This window comes from Aquarana catesbeiana, linkage group LG01 (genome assembly GCF_042186555.1).
Source record: "Aquarana catesbeiana isolate 2022-GZ linkage group LG01, ASM4218655v1, whole genome shotgun sequence".
Lineage (NCBI taxonomy): Eukaryota > Metazoa > Chordata > Amphibia > Anura > Ranidae > Aquarana > Aquarana catesbeiana.
The window spans coordinates 17,152,967-17,175,304 of NC_133324.1; the positions used below are offsets into that span (position 1 = coordinate 17,152,967).

Genomic DNA, 22,338 nt, shown 5'->3' on the forward strand with positions numbered 1-22,338 from the left:
GAGAGAAAAAGCACGGACTGGGGTTTTACTACAAGAATTAGGTTACAGCAGTGTAAGTGCGGCCAGCAGCAGGATGTTAATAATCATGCATAATAGTTGTAACTGGTGTATGCCTAGCTTTTACTTTATCTGGAGAGGGAGGTGTGGAGAATGTGAGTGATATAATGTGAGGTGGTTTAAGTGTGCACTGTACTGCACTTGGGTTCTTTTACAGCAGTAGAAAAAACAAAAACAAATAAAAGGTTCTCATGCTAAACATAACTTGTGCGTTTTCTCACAGGGTGACATACAAAATTATGCCCTGTAGAGGGCGCAGTGGCCAATTGGTAAGGCGTTGGTCTCGTAAACCAAAGATCGTGGGATCAATCCCCATCTATGCATCAATTTTTAAACCCAACCTAATCTACAGAGTGCTGTAAACATTTGTGGTAAAGATAAACTGTGTGAGCTCAGCTTCTTTCTATAAGAATTATGAGACCACAGATCACATAACAGTGTAAAATTAGTCAGCAACAGGACAATTATACTGAGCAAGACTAGTCCCAAATGTACTGGAGAGAAAAAGCACAGACTGGGGCTTTACTACAAGAATTAGGTTACAGAGGTGTAAGTGCGGCCAGCAGCAGGATGTTAATAATCATGTGTAACTGGTGTATGCCTAACTTTTATTTTATCTGGAGAGGTAAGTAGTAAGTCGTTGGTCTCTTAATCCAAAGAACGTGGGTTCAATCCCCATCTGTGCCTCAATCTTTAAACCCAACCTAATCTACTGACTGCTGTAAAAATTTGTGGTAAAAGATAATCTGTGTGAGTTCAGCTTCTTTCTAAAAGAATTATGAGACCACAGATGACATAACAGTGTAAAATTGGTCAGCAACAGTACAATTATACTGAGCAAGACTAGTCCCAAATGTACTGGAGAGAAAAAGCACAGACTGGGGCTTTACTACAAGAATTAGGTTACAGACGTGTAAGTGTGGGCAGCAGCATGATGTCAATAATCATGCATAATAGATGTAACCGGTGTATGCCTAACTTTTATTTTATCTGGAGAGGGAGGTGTGGAGAATGTGAGTGATATAATGTGAGGTGGTTTAGGTGTGCACTGTACTGCACTTAGGTTATTAACAGCAGTACAAAAAACAAATAAAAGGTTCTCATGCCAAACATAACTTGTGTGCATTCTCACAGGGTGACATACAAAATTAGGCCTTGTAGAGGGCGCAGTGGCCAAGTGGTAAGGCGTTGGTCTCGTGAACCGAAGATTGTGGGTTCAATCCCCATCTGTGCCTCAATCTTTAAACCCAACCTAATCTACTGAGTGCTGTAAACATTTGTGGCAAAGATAATCTGTGTGAGTTCAGCTTCTTTCTATAAGAATTGTGAGACCACGGATGACATAACAGTGTAAAATTGGTCAGCAACAGCACAATTATACTGAGCAGGACTAGTCCCACATGTACTGGAGAGAAAAAGCACATACTGGGGCTTTACTACAAGAATTAGGTTACAGAGGTGTAAGTGTGGGCAGCAGCATGATATTAATAATCATGCGTAACGGGTGTATGCCTGACTTTTATTTTATCTGGAGAGGGAGGTGTGGAGAATTTGAGTGATATAATGTGAGGTGGTTTAGGTGTGCACTGTACTGCACTTAGGTTCTTTTACAGCAGTACAAAAAACAAAAACAAATACAAGGTTCTCATGCCAAACATAACTTGTGTGCATTCTCACAGGGTGACATACAAATTTACACCCTGTAGAGGGCGCAGTGGCCAAGTGGTAAGGCGTTGGTCTCGTAAACCAAAGATCGTGGGTTCAATCCCCATCTGTGCCTCAATCTTTAAACCCAACCTAATCTTCTGAGTGTGGTAAACATAATCTGTGTGAGTTCAGCTTCTTTCTACAAGAATTATGAGACAGCAGATGACCTAACAGTGTAAAATTAGTCAGCAACAGGACAATTATACTGAGCAAGATTAGTCCCAAATGTACTGAAGAGAAAAAGCACAGACTGGGGTTTTACTACAAGAGTTAGGTTACAGCAGTGTAAGTGCGGCCAGCAGCAGGATGTTAATAATCACAGATGACATAACAGTGTAAAATTAGTCAGCAACAGGGCAATTATACTGAGGAAGACTAGTCCCAAATGTACTGGAGAGAAAGAGCACAGACTGGGGCTTTACTACAAGAATTAGGTTACAGCAGTGTAAGTGCGGCCAGCAGCAGGATGTTAATAATCATGTGTAACTGGTGTATGCCTAACTTTTATTTTATCTGGAGAGGTAAGTAGTAAGTCGTTGGTCTCTTAATCCAAAGATCGTGGGTTCAATCCCCATCTGTGCCTCAATCTTTAAACCCATCCTAATCTACTGAGTGCTGTAAACATTTGTTACAAAAATAATCTGTGTGAGTTCAGCTTCTTTCTATAAGAATTATGAGACCACAGATGACAGAACAGTGTAAAATCGGTCAGCAACAGCACAATGATACTGAGCAGGACTAGTCCCACATGTACTGGAGAGAAAAAGCACATACTGGGGCTTTACTACAAGAATTAGGTTACAGAGGTGTAAGTGTGGGCAGCAGCATGATATCAATAATCATGCATAATAGGTGTAACGGGTGTATGCCTGACTTTTATTTTATCTGGAGAGGGAGGTGTGGAGAATTTGAGTGATATAATGTGAGGTGGTTTAGGTGTGCACTGCACTGCACTTAGGTTCTTTTACAGCAGTACAAAAAACAAAAACAAATACAAGGTTCTCATGCCAAACATAACTTGTGTGCATTCTCACAGGGTGACATACAAATTTACACCCTGTAGAGGGCGCAGTGGCCAAGTGGTAAGGCGTTGGTCTCGTAAACCAAAGATCGTGGGTTCAATCCCCATCTGTGCCTCAATCTTTAAACCCAACCTAATATTCTGAGTGTGGTAAACATAATCTGTGTGAGTTCAGCTTATTTCTACAAGAGTTATGAGACCGCAGATGACCTAACAGTGTAAAATTAGTCAGCAACAGGACAATTATACTGAGCAAGACTAGTCCCAAATGTACTGGGGAGAAAAAGCACAGACAGTGGTTTTACTACAAGAATTAGGTTACAGCAGTGTAAGTGTGGCCAGCAGCAGGATGTTAATAATCATGCATAATAGGTGTAACTGGTGTATGCCTAGCTTTTACTTTATCTGGAGAGGGAGGTGTGGAGAATGTGAGTGATATAATGTGAGGTGGTTTAGGTGTGCACTATACTGCACTTAGGTTCTTTTACAGCAGTACAAAAAACAAAAACAAATAATAGGTTCTCATGCCAAACATAACTTGTGTGCATTCTCACAGGGTGACATACAAATTTACACCCTGTAGAGGGCGCAGTGGCCAAGTGGTAAGGCGTTGGTCTCGTAAACCAAAGATCGTGGGTTCAACCCCCATCTGTGCCTCAATCTTTAAACCCAACCTAATCTTCTGAGTGTGGTAAACATAATCTGTGTGAGTTCAGCTTATTTCTACAAGAATTATGAGACCGCAGATGACCTAACAGTGTAAAATTAGCCAGCAACAGGACAATTATACTGAGCAAGACTAGTCCCAAATGTACTGGAGAGAAAAAGCACGGACTGGGGTTTTACTACAAGAATTAGATTACAGAGGTGTAAGTGTGGGCAGCAGCATGATATCAATAATCATGCATAATAGGTGTAACGGGTGTATGCCTGACTTTTATTTTATCTGGAGAGGGAGATGTGGAGAATTTGAGTGATATAATGTGAGGTGGTTTAGGTGTGCACTGCACTGCACTTAGGTTCTTTTACAGCAGTACAAAAAACAAAAACAAATACAAGGTTCTCATGCCAAACATAACTTGTGTGCATTCTCACAGGGTGACATACAAATTTACACCCTGTAGAGGGCGCAGTGGCCAAGTGGTAAGGTGTTGGTCTCGTAAACCAAAGATTGTGGGTTCAATCCCCATCTGTGCCTCAATCTTTAAACCCAACCTAATCTTCTGAGTGTGGTAAACATAATCTGTGTGAATTCAGCTTCTTTCTACAAGAATTATGAGACAGCAGATGACCTAACAGTGTAAAATTAGTCAGCAACAGGACAATTATACTGAGCAAGATTAGTCCCAAATGTACTGGAGAGAAAAAGCACGGACTGGGGTTTTACTACAAGAATTAGGTTACAGCAGTGTAAGTGCGGCCAGCAGCAGGATGTTAATAATCACAGATGACATAACAGTGTAAAATTAGTCAGCAACTGTAGAGGGTGCAGTGGCCAAGTGGTAAGGCGTTGGTCTCGTAAACCAAATATCGTGAGTTCAATCCCTGTCTGTCCCTCAATCTTTAAACCCAACCTAATCTACTGAGTGCTGTAAACATTTGTGGTAAAGATAATCTGTGTGAGTTCAGCTTCTTTCTACAAGAATTATGAGACCACAGATGACATAACAGTGTAAAACTGGTCAGCAAGAGCACAATTATACTGAGCAAGACTAGTCCCGAATGTACTGTACTGGAGAGAAAAAGCACAGACTGGGGCTTTACTACAAGAATTTGGTTACAGAGGTGTAAGTGTGGGCAGCAGCAGGATATTAATAATAGGTGTAACCGGTGTATGCCCAGCTTTTATTTTATCTGGAGAGGGAGGTGTGGAGAATGTGAGTGATATAATGTGAGGTGGTTTAGGTGTGCACTGTACTGCACTTAGGTTCTTTTACAGCAGTACAAAAAACAAAAACAAATAAAAGGTTCTCATGCTAAACATAACTTGTGTGCTTTCTCACAGGGTGACATACAAAATTATGCCCTGTTGAGGGCGCAGTGGCCAACTGGTAAGGCGTTGGTCTCGTAAACCAAAGATCGTGGGATCAATCCCCATCTGTGCATCAATTTTTAAATCCAACCTAATCTACTGAGTGCTGTAAACATTTGCGGTAAAGATAAACTGTGTGAGCTCAGCTTCTTTCTATAAGAATTATGAGACCACAGATCACATAACAGTGTAAAATTAGTCAGCAACAGGACAATTATACTGAGCAAGACTAGTCCCAAATGTACTGGAGAGAAAAAGCACAGACTGGGGCTTTACTACAAGAATTAGGTTACAGAGGTGTAAGTGCGGCCAGCAGCAGGATGTTAATAATCATGTGTAACTGGTGTATGCCTGACTTTTATTTTATCTGGAGAGGTAAGTAGTAAGTCGTTGGTCTCTTAATCCAAAGAACGTGGGTTCAATCCCCATCTGTGCCTCAATCTTTAAACCCAACCTAATCTACTGACTGCTGTAAACATTTGTGGTAAAGATAATCTGTGTGAGTTCAGCTTCTTTCTAAAAGAATTATGAGACCACAGATGACATAACAGTGTAAAATTGGTCAGCAACAGCACAATTATACTGAGCAAGACTAGTCCCAAATGTACTGGAGAGAAAAAGCACAGACTGGGGCTTTACTACAAGAATTAGGTTACAGCAGTGTAAGTGCGGCCAGCAGCAGGATGTTAATAATCATGTATAATAGGTGTAACTGGTGTATGCCTAACTTTTATTTTATCTGGAGAGGGAGGTGTGGAGAATTTGGGTGATATAATGTGAGGTGGTTTAAGTGTGCACTGTACTGCACTTAGGTTCTTTTACAGCAGTACAAAAAACAAAAACAAATACAAGGTTCTCATGCCAAACATAACTTGTGTGCATTCTCACAGGGTGACATACAAATTTACACCCTGTAGAGGGCGCAGTGGCCAAGTGGTAAGGCGTTGGTCTTGTAAACCAAAGATCGTGGGTTCAATCCCCATCTGTGCCTCAATCTTTAAACCCAACCTAATCTTCTGAGTGTGGTAAACATAATCTGTGTGAGTTCAGCTTATTTCTACAAGAATTATGAGACCGCAGATGACCTAACAGTGTAAAATTAGTCAGCAACAGGACAATTATACTAAGCAAAACTAGTCCCAAATGTACTGGAGAGAAAAAGCACGGACTAGGGTTTTACTACAAGAATTAGGTTACAGCAGTGTAAGTGCGGCCAGCAGCAGGATGTTAATAATCATGCATAATAGGTGTATGCCTACCTTTTACTTTATCTGGAGAGGGAGGTGTGGAGAATGTGAGTGATATAATGTGAGGTGGTTTAAGTGTGCACTGTACTGCACTTAGGTTCTTTTACAGCAGTAGAAAAAACAAAAACAAATAAAAGGTTCTCATGCTAAACATAACTTGTGCGCTTTCTCACAGGGTGACATACAAAATTATGCCCTGTCGAGGGCGCAGTGGCCAATTGGTAAGGCGTTGGTCTCGTAAACCAAAGATCGTGGGCTCAATCCCCATCTGTGCATCAATTTTTAAACCCAACCTAATCTACTGAGTGCTGTAAACATTTGTGATAAAGATAAACTGTGTGAGCTCAGCTTCTTTCTATAAGAATTATGAGACCACAGATCACATAACAGTGTAAAATTAGTCAGCAACAGGACAATTATACTGAGCAATACTAGTCCCAAATGTACTGGAGAGAAAAAGCACAGACTGGGGCTTTACTACAAGAATTAGGTTACAGAGGTGTAAGTGCGGCCAGCAGCAGGATGTTAATAATCATGTGTAACTGGTGTATGCCTAACTTTTATTTTATCTGGAGAGGTAAGTAGTAAGTTGTTGGTCTCTTAATCCAAAGAACGTGGGTTCAATCCCCATCTGTGCCTCAATCTTTAAACCCAACCTAATCTACTGACTGGTGTAAACATTTGTGGTAAAGATAATCTGTGTGAGTTCAGCTTCTTTCTAAAAGAATTATGAGACCACAGATGACATAACAGTGTAAAATTGGTCAGCAACAGCACAATTATACTGAGCAAGACTAGTCCCAAATGTACTGGAGAGAAAAAGCACAGACTGGGGCTTTACTACAAGAATTAGGTTACAGACGTGTAAGTGTGGGCAGCAGCATAATGTCAATAATCATGCATGATAGATGTAACCGGTGTATGCCTGACTTTTATTTTATCTGGAGAGGGAGGTGTGGAGAATTTGAGTGATATAATGTGAGGTGGTTTAGGTGTGCACTGTACTGCACTTAGGTTCTTTTACAGCAGTACAAAAAACAAATAAAAGGTTCTCATGCCAAACATAACTTGTGTGCATTCTCACAGGGTGACATACAAATTTACACCCTGTAGAGGGTACAGTGGCCAAGTGGTAAGGCGTTGGTCTCGTAAACCAAAGATCGTCGGTTCAATCCCCATCTGTTCCTCAATCTTTATGGTTCAATAAGTTTTTATTGATGTTTCACAAAAATATAAAAATACAAAAAAAAAACAGAATAAAGTAGTGTAAACATAGTCAGTAACCTGACATATAGTCTCCTAATAAACAGTTATATCTTTTAAGTATTAAATTAGTGCAAACGTTTACAGGCGTCAAGGTTATTATAAGTGAAGTATTACAGTAAACTCGTATACCAAGTGATTGTTTACATATCAGTATTGACTACGCTATGCTGGGATGCCCCTTTGGGAGCCTGCTGCATCCCTGGACATAGGCAGTCTAGAATAATCAATGTGTACAAAAGTTTCAACAGTTTGGTTAGTAACAGAAATTCAGATCTCCATTTCCATGGGAGATCTTATGTTTATATTGCATCTAGAGAGATTATATCGGAGACCTAAAAAAGAAAAAAGGGAGAAGAAAGGAAGACAGAATAGAAGAAGGCAAGATAGGTGTAGGATAGAAAAGTGATAAAAGGGGAGGGGGGGGTGGGGGATAGGGGAGACAGCGAGCTTCTGTCTATGTATAAGGTCTTTACTGTAAATAATAGGTATAATGGGTATGATTTTTTCATTTCCTATGTGGGGTTCTTAGTCGAAAGCCTTTGTTTGAATTTGTCTGAGGTAGAGTAAGTCCTCCAGATACTCCAGACGAAGGAGAATTTAGCATACTTGTCTAGGGCTTTGGCCTGCATTTCCTCCATTAGCATGTAGTTGTTTACCTCTCCCACCCATTCAATCAGGGAGGGGGGCGTAGTGGTTTTCCAGTGTCTAGGTATGAGCTGTCTACCAGCGCTAACAAAAAATTTCAGAAGGCCGTTTTTTTGTGATTTGATTGTCCCTGGGAGAATGGATAGGAGGGCGATAGAGGGTGATGGTAATAGTGGTTTGTTATAGACGTCAGAGTAAATTTGGAAAATTTGAGTCCAAAATTGGAGAAGAACATCACATTCCCACCAGATGTGTATATAAGTACCTTCCATTGTGTTACATCTCCAGCATCTGTCTGAGTTCGATGGGAACATGATCCTGAGAGTAGATGGGACTCGATACCACCTCGACAACAATTTGTAGCTTTTCTCTTGTGTATAGCTTGATACGGAGGTTTTGTTCATGAAAAGGAAGGCTTTTCCCCATTCTGCCTCAGTTATGTCTTTCCCGACCTCCACTGACCATTTAGTAGTGTAGTTAGGTAACGCTTCGTGGGTATGGTCTATAATTGATTTATATATCAGTGATAAGGTATGACGTGGAGTCTCGGAGAGGGTACACAGTTGTTCGAACCCGGTCAGGGGTCTATGAGTTTGTCTGGAATCGTGTAGGGTTTTGCAATAGGAGTTTAGGTGACTTCGAGTGAGCCATGTTATCTTGGGATTGACGACTGTTGGGGTGGAAATAAAAGTGCCTAGGGTGTGGTCGACAAATTGGCATGCAGTGGGCCATAAGTCCCTATTGTATATGTCTAAAGAGTGGGTTGAGTGTCCTTCAGGAAGGTTTGGGTTGTCAAACAAGGAAGTAAGGGGACTAGGTTCCGAGGATAGTGAGTATGTGTCCCTTTTGCGGTATCAAATTGTCAGTGCGTCCCTAGTAAGGGGGGATAACGTCGATAGGGATTTGTATATCCTGTCATAGCCCCAAAGAAGCGCTCGTAGGTCGTATGTAGATAAATCCTGCTCAACTGTCGTGGCGGCTTTGGCTATAGGGCGAGGGAACCACTCTAGGATACGGGATAGGACTGCTGACGTATGATATGTTTCAAAGTCAGGTAGGCCCAAACCTCCCTTTGTGATAGGAGAGCATAAGAGTTTGTGTTTCAATCTTGGGTGATTGCCCTTCCAGATGAATTTGATAGCCATAGAGCGGAGGGCACGGAAATACGTAGAGGGGAGTGCTATGGGTAGGGCTTGGAATAGGTATAATAATTTGGGGAGTATATCCATTTTTAATGTGTTGATACGTCCCATCCAGGATATAGGCAGGTCTGTCCGTTCTTCGGTCAACTTCCTAAGTTTTTGTATTAAGGGGCTGAAGTTCAGGGCGTATATGTCAGAGGTTTGTTTGGGTATAGCTGTGCCTAAATATGAGATGGAGGTAGGTCGCCATTGAAATGAAAAGTTTGATTTGAGGGAGGTGAGGGTAGCGTGTGATAATGAAAGGTTTAGGGCTTCTGTTTTAGAGATGTTTAGCTTATAATTACTAAGACTACCAAATCTGTCTATCTCAGCCAATATGGAGGGTATGCTGATATGGGGTTGTGTGACGTAGAGAAGGAGATCGTCGGCATATAAGGAGAGCTTACAGTGGGACGAGGGGGTTTGTATCCCCTGTATAGTGGGGTTAGATCTTATGGCTTGTGCTAGGTGCTCTATTACTAGGGCGAATAGGAGGGGGGAAAGGGGGCAGCCCTGTCTGGTACCGTTAGATATCATAAATTTTTCTGATTGGATTCCATTTACTAGTACTGTGGCGGAGGGTGTCGAATAAAGGGACATGATACGTGTCAGCATTTTCGGGCCAAGACCTAGTTGGGAAAGGGTAGCGTGAAGGAAAGGCCAGCTGACCCTATCAAAGGCCTTCTCTGCATCACAGGAGAGAAGGCAAGCAGGTATGTGATGGCGGTGAGCATATGTGATTAGATGTATGGTCTTGGTGGTATTGTCCCTGGCTTCACGGCCAGGAACGAAGCCTACTTGGTCTCTATGTATAGTTTGTGGTAACAGAGGGGAGAGGAGGTTTGCCAAGATCTTAGCATATAGTTTTAGATCAATATTTAGAAGGGATATCGGTCTATAATTAGGGCAAATGGAGGGGTCTTTTCCGGGTTTGTGGATAACAACAATCTGGGCTTGGAGTATGGATGGGGAAAGGGCAACGTTTTGATCAATGGCATTAAATGCTTTTGCTAGTAGTGGGGATAGTTGTGGCGCAAACGTTTTATAGAAGCGGGGAGAAAATCCGTCTGGACCCGGACTTTTGCCATTTTTGAGATTTTTAATAGCGGTTAGAAATTCCTCCTCGGAGAGGGAGGCCTCCAGGTCCTCCGTATCTGAGGGTGGGAGAGATGGGAGTGCTGTCTCTTGAATATATGAGGACAGGTCCTGTGGGGTGGGTGTAGTACGTGGGTTCTGTGGGGTGAGATTATAAAGAGTGGAATAGTATCTACGGAATTCCTCGGCTATTGCTGAGTTCTGCATGAGTTTACCTTTAACAGGGGAGTTTATTAATGGTATAGTTCGTCTGGTTTGGCGGGGTTGGAGGGTGTTCGCTAGGTGTCTACCACATTTATTGGCTTGTGAGTAGTGGTTGAACCGTCCTTTGTCTCAGGCGATTAGGGACTTTTCTGCGAAAATAAGCAGGAGGTCTCTTCTCGCATTGGAGAGTTCTAGGAGGGATGAGTTAGTTGGGTCTGTTTTGTGCGATTCTTCTAGTTTGGCGATAGTGGAGAGAAGTCGTGTTATTTCCGCAGTGCGGGCATGTTTCAGTCGAGCTCCATGTTTAGATTAGTTTGCCCCTGAGTACGCATTTGAGTGCCTCCCATTTGGTGAGAGAGTTAGTGGTGTCTTGGGCATGGTCTACGATAAAGTGTCTAATGGTCTGTATAATGTCCTGCGAGCATACGGGATCAAATAATAAATTATCGTTGAGTCTCCAGGAGGAGTTCTGTTTGCGTGTTGGAATATATCCTAAACTCAAGTGTATGGGGGCATGGTCTGACCAAAGGGTGAGACCAATAGAGGCTGAAGGTGAGTAGTCTAACAGTGATTGGGATACGAAGAGGTAGTCCAGTCTACTGTAAGAATTATGTGCGGGAGAGAAAAATGTGTAGTCTTTAGTGTTGGGATGTAGCGTCCTCCAGGTGTCTACTAAGGATAAATCAGATAGAAGTGTTCTGATGTTGGTCAGGGAGGTCGGGGAGATCGAGGACTTACCAGTGGATGAATCAAGACGAGGTATGAGGGCAGCATTGAGGTCCCCTCCCAGGATCATGTTGACCGTGCAGAATCTTTTCAGACGGGAGATCACCGAAGAAAGGAATTGTTGTTGATTCTGGTTAGGAGAGTATATGTTAATGACAGTATAAATGGTATTCAGATAGGACAATTTAAGAAAGATATATCTTCCCAAGGGGTCAATATAAGTATCAAGGACATCTGGAGCGAAGGAGGCGTGAAATGCTATAGAGACACCTTTAGATTTTGCGGAGGGATTGGTGCTATGAAACCAAACAGGAAATTGTTTATGGAAAATTTGTGGGCATTTGTCTGTTCTAAAGTGAGTTTCCTGCAAGAGGAGGATTTGGGTTTTTATTTTATGAAAATGATATAATATTTGTCGTCTCTTCTCTGGGATATTAAGCCCCCTGCAGTTCAGCGAGGATATCTTTAGGGAGGGTTGTATTGCCATGTAGGAGTAAGTTTACTATGTGTATAATAATGGGGACCATAGAAGCTCGCTGTCTCGAAAGGAAGGGAGGTGAGAGAGAAAGGGGGAAAGGGGAGACCTCTAGTGGCGAAACCAGAGAAGAAAATTAAGTGGAGTAATAAGAAAAGATATGTAGAGGAAAAAAGAGAAAAACGAGGCCGAAAAAGCCTCACTAGTAGTGTTGTTAACAACATTTCAGCCAAAACCGCTGTGGGCGCTGAAGGGCCTAATTGGGGGGTACAGCGGCTTATGCACAGAGGAGTCCGCACACGCCGGGCCACGTTTATCAAAAATGCAGAAAATAAAAACTATAATCATAACTTCTCAGAACTCTGTGCTGCTATGTAAATATTGAATAGGTACACATTTCAGTTAAGGAGGACCTATCTCCTATAACAACTCAGCTTGTAAGCAACCCAGAGGGCTTTCATATCCAGCTATAAAGTATAAACAGATTCAACAAGGGATATTTGAGGGGAGGGGAGAGGGGAAGGGTGGTGGGGATGGGGGGGGGAGGAGGTAAGGTTGAGGATGATTAAGGGCTGGAGGGGCATGTGGCCTACATCACATGCAATCCCCCCTCTCAGGGGGCAAAAGGAATGGAACATTGACACAAAACCTGTGTGTAGGGAAGAAGAAAATAGGTTAATAATAAAATGTTCCAACAGTAGCTGCAATCAGGTACATCTGCACTGGTCTGGGACCTGTGAGAAAACTATGGAAATAAGTCAGACATCCTTAAACTGATTTCATCCATCTGTTGCAGTAGGGAAATCTGATCTGGATCTCTTGTTCGTCTTTGTGCGTTTCTGCCATCCTGCTGCAGGTTTGAAGCCAGGGGTGGCTGCGTGAAGTGGCCAATCTGGGATGGAGATCTGTGGTAATTCAAAAGTTCCGAGGAACCGGGGGAGATCCCCCAGCGTGCGAAAAGTCGCCGATTTCCCTTCATGAGATGCAAACAGATTAAAGGGGAAACCCCAACGATACTTGATTTGTTTTGCTTGTAGGGCTCCGGTAAGGGGTTTTAAGGCACGTCGCATGTCCAGAGTCAGCTTGGATATATCAGGAAGCAGGGACACAGCAGTGCCATTGAAGTGTATTGCGGCTTGAGAGCGTGCGGCTTGCATGATGGCGTCTTTAACTGCATAAAAGTGAACTCTGCAGATCACATCTCTGGGGTGCTCTAAATTTGGATTCTTGGGGCCTAGAGCTCTGTGGATTCGGTCAAGTTCCAGAGGGGCGTCTTTGTCTTTCTGGAGTAGCTCATTGAACAAGGCAGTTACTGCAGGGGCTAAGTCCTTAGTATCAACTGATTCGGGTAGGCCGCGTATGCGTATGTTGTTACGTCTGGCCCTATTTTCCTGGTCGTCTTGATGGTACATCAGCTGTTGGATCTGGAGGGTATGTTCATGTAGGATGGTGTCATGCGCATGCAGGGTGGATGTATTTTCTTCTATATTGTGTTCCGCTTCCTCAATTCTATTGGTGAAATCTCTGCGCAGTTCAGTCATTTCTTGTTTGTATGAACGTTCCAGTCTTTGCACACAGGCCTCAAAATCATGTCTGGTGGGGAGTGCTTTAATGTATGCCTCCATGTCCCATCCATAGGATCTGTGGGATTCAGGGGAATGCCCTGCAGAGCGGACCGAGCCTGTCTCTGAGTCAGGGGGGGATCTGGCACGTTGCCTGGTCTTCATATGGGGTGAGGAGCGCTGTGATCCTGCTCCCTGTGAGGCTGCATGTGTGCCTGGGGTCCGGGCCGGCGCCATCTTGGACGGGGGGGGTCGGAGCGATTGTGGCCCAAATGGGTGAAAAAGCGGTCAATGTCACCTGAAAGATGTGGATCGGAGGAACGTTGATTGTCTCCCCCACCTCTCCTCCCCATATCAGGCTTGGATGGATGTGCTGGGAAGCGCTGAGAGCCTCAGTATGTGCGGCGTGTGCGGGAGCTCAAGGAACGAGCGTCCTACTCCTCCATGCGCGAAGCCACGCCCCCCTGTTCCTCAATCTTTAAACCCAATCTAATCTACTGAGTGCCGTAAACATGTGTGGTAAAGATAATCTGTGTGAGTTCAGCTTCTTTCTACAAGAATTATGAGACCACAGATGACATAACAGTGTAAAACTGGTCAGCAAGAGCACAATTATACTGAGCAAGACTAGTCCCGAATGTACTGTACTGGAGAGAAAAAGCACAGACTGGGGCTTTACTACAAGAATTAGGTTACAGAGGTGTAAGTGTGGGCAGCAGCAGGATATTAATAATAGGTGTAACCGGTGTATGCCTAGCTTTTATTTTATCTGGAGAGGGAGGTGTGGAGAATGTGAGTGATATAATGTGAGGTGGTTTAGGTGTGCACTGTACTGCACTTAGGTTCTTTTACAGCAGTACAAAAAACAAAAACAAATAAAAGGTTCTCATGCTAAACATAACTTGTGTGCTTTCTCACAGGGTGACATACAAAAATATGCCCTGTTGAGGGCGTAGTGGCCAACTGGTAAGGCATTGGTCTCGTAAACCAAAGATCGTCGGTTCAATCCCCATCTGTGCCTCAATCTTTAAACCCAACCTAATCTTCTGAGTGTGGTAACCATAATCTGTGTGAGTTCAGCTTATTTCTACAAGAATTATGAGACCGCAGATGACCTAACAGTGTAAAATTAGTCAGCAACAGGACAATTATACTGAGCAAGACTAGTCCCAAATGTACTGGAGAGAAAAAGCACGGACTGGGGTTTTACTACAAGAATCAGGTTACAGCAATGTAAGTGCGGCCAGCAGCAGGATGTTAATAAGGTGTGGAGAATTTGAGTGTAGAGGGCGCAGTGGCCAAGTGGTAAGGCGTTGGTTTCGTCAACCAAAGATCGTGGGTTCAATCCCCATCTGTGCCTCAATCTTTAAACCCAACCTAATCTTCTGAGTGTGGTAAACATAATCTGTGTGAGTTCAGCTTCTTTCTACAAGAATTATGAGACCACAGATGACATAACAGTGTAAAATTAGTCAGCAACAGGACAATTATACTGAACAAGACTAGTCCCAAATGTACTGGAGAGAAAAAGCACAGTCTGGGGTTTTACTACAAGAATTAGGTTACAGCAACCTAATCTACTGAGTGCTGTAAACTTTTGTGGTAAAGATAATCTGTGTGAGTTCAGCTTCTTTCTATAAGAATTATGAGACCACAGATCACATAACAGAGTAAAATTAGTCAGCAACAGGACAATTATACTGAGCAAGACTAGTCCCAAATGTACTGGAGAGAAAGAGCACAGACTGGGGCTTTACTACAAGAATTAGGTTACAGCAGTGTAAGTGCGGCCAGCAGCAGGATGTAAATAATCATGCATAATAGTTGTAACTGGTGTATGCCTAACTTTTATTTTATCTGGAGAGGGAGGTGTGGAGAATTTGAGTGATATAATGTGAGGTGGTTTAGGTGTGCACTGTACTGCACTTAGGTTCTGTTACAGCAGTACAAAAAAACAAATAAAAGGTTCTCATGCCAAACATAACTTGTGTGCATTCTCACAGGGTGACATACAAAATTATGCCGTGTACAGGGCGCAGTGGCCAAGTGGTAAGGCGTTGGTCTTGTAAACCAAAGTTCGTGGGTTCAATCCCCATCTGTGCCTCAATCTTTTAAACCCAACCTAATCTACTGAGTGCTGTAAACATTTGTGGCAAAGATAATCTGTGTGAGTTCAGCTTCTTTCTATAAGAATTATAAGACCACAGATGACATAACAGTGTAAAATTGGTCAGCAACAGCACAATTATACTGAGCAGGACTAGTCCCAAATGTACTGGAGAGAAAGAGCACAGACTGGGGCTTTACTGCAAGAATTAGGTTACAGCAGTGTAAGTTCGGCCAGCAGCAGAATGTTAATAATCATGTGTAACTGGTGTATGCCTAACTTTTATTTTTTCTGGAGAGGGAGGTGTGGAGAATTTGAGTGATATAATGTGAGGTGGTTTAGGTGTACACTGTACTGCACTTAGGTTCTTTTAGAGCAGTACAAAAAAACAAAAACAAATAAAAGGTTCTCATGCCAAACATAACTTGTGTGCATTCTCACAGGGTGACATACAAATTTACACCCTGTAGAGGGCGCAGTGGCCAAGTGGTAAGGCGTTGGTCTCGTAAACCAAAGATCTGTGCCTCAATCTTTAAACCCAACCTAATCTTCTGAGTGTGGTAAACATAATCTGTGTGAGTTCAGCTTCTTTCTACAAGAATTATGAGACCACAGATGACATAACAGTGTAAAATTAGCCAGCAACAGGAAAATTATACTGAGCAAGACTAGTCCCAAATGTACTGGAGAGAAAAAGCACAGTCTGGGGTTTTACTACAAGAATTAGGTTACAGCAGTGTAAGTGCGGCCAGCAGCAGGATGTTAACAATCATGCATAATAGTTGTAACTGGTGTATGCCTAACTTTTATTTTATCTGGAGAGGGAGGTGTGGAGAATTTGAGTGATATAATGTGAGGTGGTTTAGGTGTGCACTGTACTGCACTTAGGTTATTTTACAGCAGTACAAAAAACAAAAACAAATAAAAGGTTCTCATGCCAAACATAACTTGTGTGCATTCTCACAGGGTGACATACAAAATTATTCCCTGGAGAGGGTGCAGTGGCTAAGTGGTAAGGCGTTGGGCTCGTCAGCCCAAGATTGTGGGTTCAATCCCCATCTGTGCCTCAATCTTTAAACCCAACCTAATCTACTGAGTGCTGTAAACATTTGTGGTAAAGATAATCTGTATGAGTTCAGCTTCTTTCTACAAGAATTATGAGACCACAGATGACATAACAGTGTAAAATTAGTCAACAACAGTGCAATTATACTGAGCGAGACTAGTCCCAAATGTACTGGAGAGAAAGAGCACAGACTGGGGCTTTACTACAAGAATTAGGTTACAGAGGTGTAAGTGTGGGCAGCAGCAGGATATTAATAATCATGCATAATAGGAGAAACGGATGTATGCCTAACCTTTATTTTATCTGGAGTGGGAGGTGTGGATAATGTGAGTGATATAATGTGAGGTGGTTTAGGTGTACACTGTACTGCACTTAGGTTCTTTTAGAGCAGTACAAAAAAACAAAAACAAATAAAAGGTTCTCATGTCAAACATAACTTGTGTGCATTCTCACAGGGTGACATACAAAATTATGCCCTGTGGAGGGTGCAGTGGCCAAGTGGTAAGGCGTTGGTCTCATGAACCAAAGATCGTGGGATCAATCCCCATCTGTGCCTCAATCTTTAAACCCAACCTAATCTACTGAGTGCTGTAAACATTTGTGGTAAAGATAATCTGTGTGAGCTCAGCTTCTTTCTATAAGAATTATGAGACCACGGATCACATAACAGAGTAAAATTAGTCAGCAACAGGACAATTATACTGAGCAAGACTAGTCCCAAATGTACTGGAGAGAAAGAGCACAGACTTGGGCTTTACTACAAGAATTAGGTTACAGAGGTGTAAGTGTGGGCAGCAGCAGGATATGCATAATAGGTGTAACCGGTGTATGCCTAACTTTTATTTTATCTGGAGAGGGAGGTGTGGAGAATTTGAGTGATATAATGTGAGGTGGTTTAGGTGTGCACTGTACTGCACTTAGGTTCTTTTACAGCAGTACAAAAAAAAAACAAATAAAAGGCTCTCATGCCAAACATAACTTGTGTGTATTCTCACAGGGTGACATACAAAATTATGCCCTGTAGAGGGCGCAGTGGCCAAGTGGTGAGGCGTTGGTCTCGTAAACCAAAGATCGTGGGTTCAATCCCCATCTGTGCCTCAATCTTTAAACCCAACCTAATCTTCTGAGTGTGGTAAACATAATCTGTGTGAGTTCAGCTTCTTTCTACAAGAATTATGAGACCACAGATGACATAACAGTGTAAAATTAGTCAGCAACAGGACAATTATACTGAGCAAGACTAGTCCCAAATGTACTGGAGAGAAAGAGCAGGGAGGTGTGGAGAATGTGAGGTGGTTTGGGTGTACACTGTACTGCACTTAGGTTCTTTTAGAGCAGTACAAAAAAACCCAAAAACAAATAAAAAGGTTTTTTTATGCCAAACATAACTTTTGTGCATTCTCACAGGGTTCAATCCCCATCTGTGCTTGAGAATTGTAATCACTCTTTGACCAACTTAATTAACTACAACTTCTGAGGGTTCTCACAGGGTGACAAAAACCACCTCCTCTCTAGAGGGCACTGTGGTAAGATGTTGGTGTTGTAAACCAAAGATCAATCCCCAACCTAATGTACTAAGAAAGAGAGAAAGTCCTATGGGGGGAACCCTTCCCAGCTGTAGGTGTAATTAGTAGGCATGCTTTATAACTGTTACTATTCCTGGTATTGCAGTGCAGTTGATGGTCAACATTTTCCTATCTATTACTTTGAAGTTCCTCTGGTACATATATTGGCTCCCTCCAGCATCTTTTAAGTTTACTTAGATAACTCAGTGAACCACCTAAATATCACTTATGGTTAATGTGATATGTATTACTTCAAATTGCAAGGATGTTAGTTTAGACTCACAATACAAATACTAAAAGAAGAATGCTGGAGCCATCTTTGTTCTGGGATCATCCAGAGTCGCCGTCTACTTCCTGGACTGAGATATTGGCTCAGAGATGACACAATCAAGTAAATATTGCTGCCTCTAAAGTTCTTGGCTGTGTTCACAAATGTCTGACGCAGATTATCTCCTGCTGCAGCCTCTTACCTTGTGACTTGCTACAAAGTTACAATGTACAGTCCAATCACTGGAGGAGAGAAGACTGAGATAAAGGTTCCTCCTGCCTGGAGCAGACTGATGACATTATCTTAGCATTGGCAAAAACTGGCCATTGAAGGGGGATAGGCGGCTGTTGGAGGAGGATAGGTGACTGTTGAAGGGGGATAGGCGACTGTTGAAGGGGGATAGACAGTTGTTGGAGGAAGATAGGTGCTGTTGAAGGGGGGTAGGCGGCTGTTGGAGGAGGATAGGTGGCTGTTGGAGGGGGATAGGCCACTGTTGGAGAAGGATAAGTGGCTGTTAAAGGGGGATAGGCAGCTGTTGGACCTGGATAGGTGAATGTTCAAGGGGAATAGGGGGCTGTTGAAGGGGGATAGGTGGCTGTTAAAGCGGGATAGGTGGCTGCTAAAGGGGGATAGGTGGCAGTTGGAGAAGGATGGGTGGCTGGGAATAGGATGGATTGGAGGGCCACAGGCTGCTATCTAGGGATGAGCTTTCTGTTCGAGTCGAACATGAGTTTGACTCGAACATTGGCTGTTCGCCTGTTCGTCGAAAACTGAACATTATGGGTCATTAGCGCCAAATTCGAGCGACACGTAATGGCCCATAATCCACTGTGGGAGCGCAGTGCATTGCTGTATGATGATTACCTAAAGCATGCACCATGACCTGCATGCTTTGGCCAATCCCAGCGCCCTCAACTAAGAGAGCCATAATTGGCCAAAGGCATGGTGCCTTTTGCCAATCATGGCCCCACACTATATAAGGCTGCCTGCACGTTGGCCCCGTGTAGTGTGTTGTTGGCGTGGACGGAGAGAGAGTGTCATTTAGATTGAGCAGGAAGGCAGGTTATTCAGTTAGCTGCAGTGTATTTAATATATATATACAGACAATCTCGTATATATATATATATATATATATCCACTGTATATATATATATATATATATATATATCCACTGTATCCAGTTTAGCTATATCTGACTGCAGGCCATTCCTGGTGTACTTTTATTAATATACTTCAGGCGGTGTACACAGTACACAGTACTGTGCACCCCTAGAGCAGTTGCTACTACTTTTCTGGTGGTGTGCACAATACAGTACACCTATAGTTGTTGTTACACTTCTGTTGGTGCACTGTACACAGTACCGTGCACCCCTAGTGCAGTTGCTGCTACTTTTCTGGTGGTGTACACAGTACACAATACATACAGTGCACCCATAGTTGCTTTTAGACTTCTGGTGGTGTACACAATACCGTTCACCCCTAGTGCAGTTGCTACTACTTTTCTGGTGGTGTACACAGTACACAATACATACAGTACACACATAGTTGTTATTACACTTCTGTTGGTGTACACAGTACCGTGCACCCCTAGTGCACTTACTACTTTTCTGGTGGTGTACACAGTACACAATACAGTGTAGTGTAGTTTTGCTAAACAAAATTTACAGCATGTCCGGAAGGCCACCAAGGAGAGGCAGACCACTAAAAGGGGGCAAGCAGGCTCTGTGTCTACAGTCGACAGTGCTGGTCGTGGACATGGTGCATCCTCAGCACGTGGCCGTGGGGCACGTGTGACAGACCTAGCCGGGAGAGAGAGTTTTGGAGGGGACTGTACGCTAGCCTCTTGCCGATCGATCGTGGGCCCTTGCATTTGGGGGAACGGTGCTCTTTGTGAGCTGTATGCCTGGGGATCCTTGAGGTGGTGTTGCTGTGGATTTGGGTCCTGGTCCCCCAGGACACACAGACTCTGGGGACCCTGGATTTGCCATATTGGAATAGTGGCTGATTCATAATGCTGGGACAGATACTGTTAGGAGATGCTGATGTAAATTCCAACACCTGTCCGTCTGTTGTCTGCTAAAATGTGTATTGTAAATAAGTCTCTAGTATGGGATCTAAGAGTCATTAGATCCCCATTGCTGTTTGTGTAAATTAACTCTGCTATTGTGTGAAGAAGAGTCTATGTTGATTGTGATAATGTTGATTGGATTTTCTGAACTACAAGACGGCCAGTCTGGCCTAAAGGTCATGTCTGAGTCATCTAGGCTGTCTAAAGGGATTAGTCAATTAGCTCATGTTAATTAGGTTAATTAGGTTACAGCTGTATTGTTAGAGTAATAGGAGCTGGAGATCGCCTACAAACAGCTGTTAGACTCTGCTCTGCAGCAGGGTGGTGCTCCCTTTGCCTGGAACTATCAGGAAATACCAGTTGACAACTCTGAAATCCTGGCTGAAGAGTTGACAATGTAGCAGAGTAACGGTGTGCTTTGCCAACCTGCTCCCGCAGCTATGGAGGCGGAGGTCTTATGGCAGATGCCGCAAGTGCTGACTGACCTTGATGAACCTGTTTCTGCATTGGATGATCTTGGATGGAGGAATGTGCCTGTCCAGCAGAATGCCAGAGAATCGGCAGTGGAAAATCTAAAGATTGCCGTCCCCAAACCTGAAGTGCTGACAACAGGGCAGAGCTCTGCTAAACTCTTCCCAGCACTGATAGCATCTTCTGGGTTCCACGGAGAGGAGATGGTGAACCTTTATCCACAGACACCAGTTGCAGAGACAGGGGATTTGATAGACTTTTCTGCTGAGGAAGAACAACCTGGTGAGCCTCCAGCAGAAGAAGAGCTGTTATTAGGGCCAAACTTCACTGTGCTCTGCCCAGCACTGATAGCATCTTCTGGGTTCCACAGAGAGGAGATGGTGAACCTTTATCCCCAGACACCAGTTGCAGAGACAGGGGATTTGATAGACTTTTCTGCTGAGGAAGAACAACCTGGTGAGCCTCCAGCAGAAGAGGAGCTGTTATTAGGGCCAAACTTCACTGTGCTCTGCCCAGCACCAATAGAAGTATCTGTGAAGTTACAAGGAACTTCCCCAGCTGAAGCGCTGTCAACCGGACGGAGGGTCCAAGACCTCTGCCCCACACCTGTGGCGGTTTCGGAGGCTCAGGGTGAGAAGGTGGCAATCACTTCCCAGCAGCAGATACAGCGGGAGAAGGGAGAGGAGGTGTGTGTTGTCCCTCCCCAACAGTTAGCCGGAGCAGATGGTGTGGGGTTTCCAGCAGAAGGGCTGGCAACAGGGCCACGTACTGCTGGCCTCTGCCCTCAACTAACAGAGGATGGATTTCCTGTGAAGGTGGATGGGACTTCAGTCTCCACCTGTATACCCCAGGGATGCCGGGCAGTTGGCCCAGATCCCCAACAGCATGACGGAGTGAGCCCAGACACCCTGTCTTCTCTCCAGCGGCAGAGGGGACTCCGGGGAGAAGGGCCAGTCCGGGCCTCTCCCCAGCGGCAGATGTGTTCTCTGAGAGAGGCAGAGGTTGACTGGGTGAGTAATGCTTTGTTTGGAACAATTTGTTTGGGGTACTGTGTGGGTACAGGCATTAGAGGACTGGAACTACTGACTAACTTCAGAGTCAACCCGTCTGGGGTCTCCTCCTGTGTTAGTCTCCTGCCGAAAGGGGAGAAATGTGACAGACCTAGCCGGGAGAGAGAGTTTTGGAGGGGACTGTATGCTAGCCTCTTGCCGATCGATCGTGGGCCCTTGCATTTGGGGGAACGGTGCTCTTTGTGAGCTGTATGCCTGGGGATCCTTGAGGTGGTGTTGCTGTGGATTTGGGTCCTGGCCCCCCAGGACACACAGACTCTGGGGACCCTGGATTTGCCATATTTGAATAGTGGCTGATTCATAATGCTGGGACAGATACTGTTAGGAGATTCTGATGTAAATTCCAACACCTGTCTGTCTGTTCTCTCCTAAAATGTGTATTGTAAATAAGTCTCTAGTATGGGATCTAAGAGTCATTAGATCCCCATTGTTGTTTGTGTTAATTAACTCTGCTATTGTGTGAAGAAGAGTCTATGTTGATTGTGATAATGTTGATTGGATTTTC

At 43.6% G+C, this 22,338-nt stretch overlaps 12 non-coding genes across 12 annotated transcripts; all 12 read left to right on the top strand.

The window, feature by feature from the left end:
* Positions 1-1,220: 1,220 nt before the first annotated feature.
* On the top strand, positions 1,221-1,292 carry TRNAT-CGU (transfer RNA threonine (anticodon CGU)). Its single transcript has one exon. It is a non-coding gene; the product is annotated as a tRNA-Thr (tRNA).
* A 473-nt stretch (positions 1,293-1,765) lies between these two features.
* TRNAT-CGU (transfer RNA threonine (anticodon CGU)) lies at positions 1,766-1,837 on the top strand. The gene has a single exon. It is a non-coding gene; the product is annotated as a tRNA-Thr (tRNA).
* A 992-nt stretch (positions 1,838-2,829) lies between these two features.
* On the top strand, positions 2,830-2,901 carry TRNAT-CGU (transfer RNA threonine (anticodon CGU)). Its single transcript has one exon. It is a non-coding gene; the product is annotated as a tRNA-Thr (tRNA).
* Positions 2,902-3,370: 469 nt separating this feature from the next.
* Positions 3,371-3,442, top strand: TRNAT-CGU (transfer RNA threonine (anticodon CGU)). The gene has a single exon. It is a non-coding gene; the product is annotated as a tRNA-Thr (tRNA).
* Positions 3,443-3,911: 469 nt separating this feature from the next.
* TRNAT-CGU (transfer RNA threonine (anticodon CGU)) lies at positions 3,912-3,983 on the top strand. The gene has a single exon. It is a non-coding gene; the product is annotated as a tRNA-Thr (tRNA).
* Positions 3,984-4,819: 836 nt separating this feature from the next.
* TRNAT-CGU (transfer RNA threonine (anticodon CGU)) lies at positions 4,820-4,893 on the top strand. Its single transcript has one exon. It is a non-coding gene; the product is annotated as a tRNA-Thr (tRNA).
* An 843-nt stretch (positions 4,894-5,736) lies between these two features.
* On the top strand, positions 5,737-5,808 carry TRNAT-UGU (transfer RNA threonine (anticodon UGU)). Its single transcript has one exon. It is a non-coding gene; the product is annotated as a tRNA-Thr (tRNA).
* A 1,371-nt stretch (positions 5,809-7,179) lies between these two features.
* On the top strand, positions 7,180-7,251 carry TRNAT-CGU (transfer RNA threonine (anticodon CGU)). Its single transcript has one exon. It is a non-coding gene; the product is annotated as a tRNA-Thr (tRNA).
* A 7,255-nt stretch (positions 7,252-14,506) lies between these two features.
* TRNAT-CGU (transfer RNA threonine (anticodon CGU)) lies at positions 14,507-14,578 on the top strand. Its single transcript has one exon. It is a non-coding gene; the product is annotated as a tRNA-Thr (tRNA).
* Positions 14,579-15,250: 672 nt separating this feature from the next.
* On the top strand, positions 15,251-15,322 carry TRNAT-UGU (transfer RNA threonine (anticodon UGU)). Its single transcript has one exon. It is a non-coding gene; the product is annotated as a tRNA-Thr (tRNA).
* A 1,553-nt stretch (positions 15,323-16,875) lies between these two features.
* Positions 16,876-16,947, top strand: TRNAM-CAU (transfer RNA methionine (anticodon CAU)). The gene has a single exon. It is a non-coding gene; the product is annotated as a tRNA-Met (tRNA).
* Positions 16,948-17,417: 470 nt separating this feature from the next.
* On the top strand, positions 17,418-17,489 carry TRNAT-CGU (transfer RNA threonine (anticodon CGU)). The gene has a single exon. It is a non-coding gene; the product is annotated as a tRNA-Thr (tRNA).
* Positions 17,490-22,338: the final 4,849 nt, after the last annotated feature.